This window comes from Dermacentor variabilis, chromosome 7 (genome assembly GCF_050947875.1).
Source record: "Dermacentor variabilis isolate Ectoservices chromosome 7, ASM5094787v1, whole genome shotgun sequence".
In the NCBI taxonomy this organism is placed as follows: domain Eukaryota; kingdom Metazoa; phylum Arthropoda; class Arachnida; order Ixodida; family Ixodidae; genus Dermacentor; species Dermacentor variabilis.
In genome coordinates, this window is record NC_134574.1 from 41,154,321 (window position 1) to 41,160,320 (window position 6,000).

Consider the following 6,000-nt stretch of genomic DNA (forward strand, 5'->3'; position numbering starts at 1 on the left):
AGAATATCTACAAAGGTTCCACAGCTACCCTAATTCTCCGCAAGAAGAGTAGGAATATACCTACAAAGAAAGGAGTCAGAAAAGGTGACACAATCTCTCCAATGCTATAATTGCATGCTTGAAAGAAGTATTCAAGTTAGTAAATTAGGACTGCTTAGGAGTAAGGATCAACGGTGAACATATCGGTAACCTTTGGTTTGCAGATGACATTGTCCTGTTCAGCAACACTGGGGACGTGTTACAACAAATGATTGAGGACCTTAACAGAGAGTTTGCAAGAGTGGGGTTTGCAAGCTCCACTATGTTTGCAAGAGCTTGCAAGCTTACGGGAGTATTCTGTATCTTTGGCATTGAGACTTGTCAGCAGCCATTTGTATTATTGGAAAACAGGATTAGTTGTCTTTTAAACTAATGCGCATGATGCAGCAAAACAGCATCACTGTGTTGCTTCCAATGGCCGTACGTTTTCTCTGTTTTGACATAATTTCGTGCTTTGCTCATGTCGCTATGAACTTGAGCGCAGCAAATAAAATAATCCAGGTTATTTTAAGTATCATATTCGCATACGATTCTGTGTACAGTCAATTTAAAGTACTCTGCTTCTAAGATGCCTTACTAACCACCTGAATTGAGTATTTTGCAACTTATTATATGGCAGGCATGTTGTAATACACTCATATTGTAGTATCAATTATTAATTATGGTTGAACAAGGGAAGCCTCAGCCCGGAGCGAGACTTCTATCGTGTGACCCCTTTTTAATGTGTTGGATATCAGATATATTACTTATTCTTTGTGTTGTTTATTGCCAGTTGTGATACTTCTGTTCATTAGACATCACAGCCTGTGAAATGTATCTGCCCAGCATTCAGTAAAAGTAATTACCACTTCATTAATACTGGAAGGTATTTTTTCCGGGTTATTGTACCAAACAAGCTGGCATCAACCATTGTGCCCGCAAAGGATTCTCCAGATCATCGGGCAGCCAGTGTTTCTGAATACGCATCTCGGAATGGCAACCTGAGTATGTTACCAGACATGGCTGCCAGTTGCCTGGATTATGAACCGCCAATGCCTTATGTCAGCAACACATGTGAAAGAGACGAGAGAGGCAAAGATGGACGCTTCGTTCCGGCCCCCAGTGTTCCCATGCAGGATGTCAGCTTTGAAACTGAAGAAGAGGCTGAACATAGACAGCTGCAACATGACAGCGAAGGTGACAGTGCCGCCGAAGAAGATTGTCACAAGGAACAGTTCGGTTTGGATGATGCCCCTGAGCAGTACTTCTTGAAGCTCTCAAAGGAAACGCTGCCTTCGCAGTCGACGACAAAGAGAGAGGTACTGTTGCTCATCTTCGCTTATGTTGTCATTGCTGGACTGACGTGGGCTCAAATTCTGCTAATTTTAATAAATGCCCTGTTAGGAAGCAATGTATTGCCTGGAAGTACATATTTTTTCAGAAAACTCAGGAAAGACAGACAAGAAGTGATAATGCTACATTTTTGTTGCACACTTGTCATGAATATTTGGGAAAGTTCTCAAAATCTGAAGAAAGTGTGTCGGTGACGTATCAGTCATGTGGCACAGAGAAGACGCTTCAGAGCCTGAAGAATTCTTGGAGTTTCTTCTTGATGTTTGATATGAGGCAGCGGATGCTGGATATATTGAAAAATGTTGGTGGTGCACTGCTTCAAAACTTGCAGTTGCTGGCATGGCGACGCTGTATTCCAGAACATACAGTGAGATTACCGACGGTGATTTGTATAGAGGCATAATGAAACAGTTTAATATGAGTTGGTCAGATTTGACGCTGTGCTTCAATACAGATGGTGCACCAGTTTTTGAATCATCGAGCAAATATTCAGTTTGGCCAATTCAAATTCTTTTGAACGAGCTTCGTGCTCAAGTCTGGTGGCAAAATATAGGAATCGGTGCTCTCCGGTTTTCAAAAGCTCACCCACCAATACATCTTTTCATTTGCAAACTTGTGGAAGAGCTTGCCAATATCGTAACTCTTACATGGTCTTGTGGTGGAAGACGAATTAAATCGGCGGTCTATGCGGTTGCTTGCTGTGCTGGTTCGATAGGTAGAGCTGCAGTTCTGAACACGAAGCGATGCAACGGCTACATTGGCTGCAGTTAGTGTTTGAAAAATGGCGCAGCTGTAGAAGGTGAGTGTATTCACGGTACCTAGTGCATATACCTACAAACACTTTAATTTGCTGCTGTCAAACTCTTATTGGCAACAGAAGCAAAAAATATTTAGTGAGTACTGGGAACCGGATAGGAGGGTTAATTCAGTGCAAGCTTTTTACACATCTATCCTAGAAAGTGTATTTATTTGTCAAGCACTGATGCTAGACCTGAAGATCTGTCTTGACAGATGAAAAAGCTGGGTGAGTGATGTTTTGTTGCACATGTTCCCATCTACTAAATGGTCTGGATATTTGCGATGTTTTTATGCCACATTAGTCAATAGTAAGATCAGAAAGGGCATGCATAGAGGAGCTACTGCCATACAAGTTTCCCGTGCTTCCTGTTCACGAAGGGCGCGTCTTCATTCCAGAGTGCAGCTCATAGGCGCTTGTTCTGCGGCGAGTGTCGGCGTTGACGTAACTGAGCAAACGACCGCAGCGAAGGATGAAAGAGTGAATACGGACTGTAGCAGGGGATGAGATGTGAGGAGGAAGGCCGCGGAGTAGGGTATGGCGAAGGCATGAGAAGAAAAGTGTAATGTAGCGATGATGGCTACGAGTCGGTGCCAGAGTAGTGCGCGTCATCTAGGAGGTTTGCCGGAGGCTGCTGCTGTGAATCGCATGCACGCGTCACACATAAGCTGGCTGCCTCACTCTCTAAATTAGAAAGGCAGTCGCGCCATACTTCACTCTGTTTGCAGTGGGCTGCACAAGACTGTCTGTGCCAGTCAATGTATTGCGAAATGAAAGGACGGATACAGCTGTGCACCAATTCTGCATTAGGGAGCATCCTGATGTTCTCTGAAGTTCTTTCTTCCTTAATGCATTGCACTTTTTGTTTTCGATGTGTCATGCTGGAGCGATCCAGAAGAAACTTCAAAAAATAGACCTAAAGAGGGTAATGCCAGTCGTTGTGATGGGATCAGTTAGGTCGTTGGGTTGAGTGGTTGCTTCCCACTAAAGAAGACCTAGGTTTGAGTCTCAGCAGAACATTGGTTGTTTGCTTAATTATTTATGTTTATATTTTACGTTCTATGTTGGTGCTTGATACTTCTTTCCATTGCTATGCAATGTCAAAATAGATCAAGCAGGAATTGCGGAAAAAAAGTGATACATTTAGTAGCACGAGCACCGAGTGACTCTTTTCTTCCTTGTGCAGCACTTCTTGTCCCCTCCTGTGATCACCGGGAACGAAATTGAACATCTGAAAAATAGAAAAAAACATTGTACAGTACAAAATTCATGGGTTTCATTATAGATATGATATTAAAGCATGTGATATGATATCAAAGCATATCAAACTGCATTGGTAAAGCCACACTTAAGTTCTTGACCCTCCGCAACAAAATCACGGCGAACACATGTCCTCGGTGGACGGTGCTTAGTCAAGCTGCAGTATCCGCAGCCTTTTCGCCGTCGCCCCTTTTTCACAGATGTTTTTGCTTTGGTGAAAATAAAACACCGACCGACCGACCGACCGACCGACCGACCGACCGACCGACCGACCGACCGACCGACCGACCGACCGACCGACCGACCGACCGACCGACCGACCGACCGACCGACCGACCGACCGACCGACCGACCGACCGACCGACCGACCGACCGACCGACCGACCGACCGACCGACCGACCGACCGACCGACCGACCGACCGACCGACCGACCGACCGACCGACCGACCGACCGACCGACCGACCGACCGACCGACCGACCGACCGACCGACCGACCGACCGACCGACCGACCGACCGACCGACCGACCGACCGACCGACCGACCGACCGACCGACCGACCGACCGACCGACCGACCGACCGACCGACCGACCGACCGACCGACCGACCGACCGACCGACCGACCGACCGACCGACCGACCGACCGACCGACCGACCGACCGACCGACCGACCGACCGACCGACCGACCGACCGACCGACCGACCGACCGACCGACCGACCGACCGACCGACCGACCGACCGACCGACCGACCGACCGACCGACCGACCGACCGACCGACCGACCGACCGACCGACCGACCGACCGACCGACCGACCGACCGACCGACCGACCGACCGACCGACCGACCGACCGACCGACCGACCGACCGACCGACCGACCGACCGACCGACCGACCGACCGACCGACCGACCGACCGACCGACCGACCGACCGACCGACCGACCGACCGACCGACCGACCGACCGACCGACCGACCGACCGACCGACCGACCGACCGACCGACCGACCGACCGACCGACCGACCGACCGACCGACCGACCGACCGACCGACCGACCGACCGACCGACCGACCGACCGACCGACCGACCGACCGACCGACCGACCGACCGACCGACCGACCGACCGACCGACCGACCGACCGACCGACCGACCGACCGACCGACCGACCGACCGACCGACCGACCGACCGACCGACCGACCGACCGACCGACCGACCGACCGACCGACCGACCGACCGACCGACCGACCGACCGACCGACCGACCGACCGACCGACCGACCGACCGACCGACCGACCGACCGACCGACCGACCGACCGACCGACCGACCGACCGACCGACCGACCGACCGACCGACCGACCGACCGACCGACCGACCGACCGACCGACCGACCGACCGACCGACCGACCGACCGACCGACCGACCGACCGACCGACCGACCGACCGACCGACCGACCGACCGACCGACCGACCGACCGACCGACCGACCGACCGACCGACCGACCGACCGACCGACCGACCGACCGACCGACTGACTGACTGACTGACTGACTGACTGACTGACCGACTGACTGACTGACTGACTGACTGACTGACTGACTGACTGACTGACTGACTATTCTGTCTGCTCAGAATAGGACACACATTTGGGAACCATCATTTTTTGCTTGCTGGAAGTGAACCTCCTGCCTGTGGCAGATGTGGAGAGAGGCTGGCCGTCCTCCACGGACCTCTGGAGTGTCGGGACGCCGAAACAGAGAGAAAGAAACATTTTCCGCTTGCTACCGCTATTGCATCCCTCTACACCGGCTATGTTTCTTGTTAAGTAACCGCTTTTAACACCGAGGCAGTCCTGAACTTCTTCAATGATGTCATTCTACATGTTATGGGCCGATTAAATTCGTAGAGCATCCTCGCTCCAAAGCATGCAGCTACGATAACTGTTTTGCATAGCCCATGCCTCCAGACCCTTGTGTTTCAAGGGCTCTATGGAGACACTAGTGCTCTGGCATATCTTATACCCTGATACATTTTTAGTCGTCGTATTATTTTTTAAATGCATCTTCCCGTTCATAACTCCTGCGGTGGCGATGAGGCAGAGTATCCGCCTCGCATGCAAGAGGACTGTGGTTCGAATCCTGGTGCCGCGCAATTTTCCACCGAATAAAAAGAGAAAAATCTGTTCATGGATAAAATTGCATACACAACCCCGGAATGCGGCTTGATCCCGGAGACCAGAACCGGTAACGCATTCTCTCACCAGAGCAGGATTGGCCAACCTGGTGCACAACTTGGCCACAACCACCTTTATGAATAAAACAATCAAACAGTGACCCTCAGTCCCCAGCAGCCGCGAAGCAACTGACCACGGCGGCAGTCAGACCTGTGATGCAGCAGAGGGTCCTAATAATCCTTGCCTCCTGACAGGCCGCAATTGGAATCAGAACCTGGCAACGTTTAACGTTAGAACGTTATCTAGTAAGGCGAGTCTAGCTGTGTTATTGGAGGAATTAGAGGGTAGTCATCATCATCATCATCATCAGCCTGGTTACGCCCACTGCAGGGCAAAGGC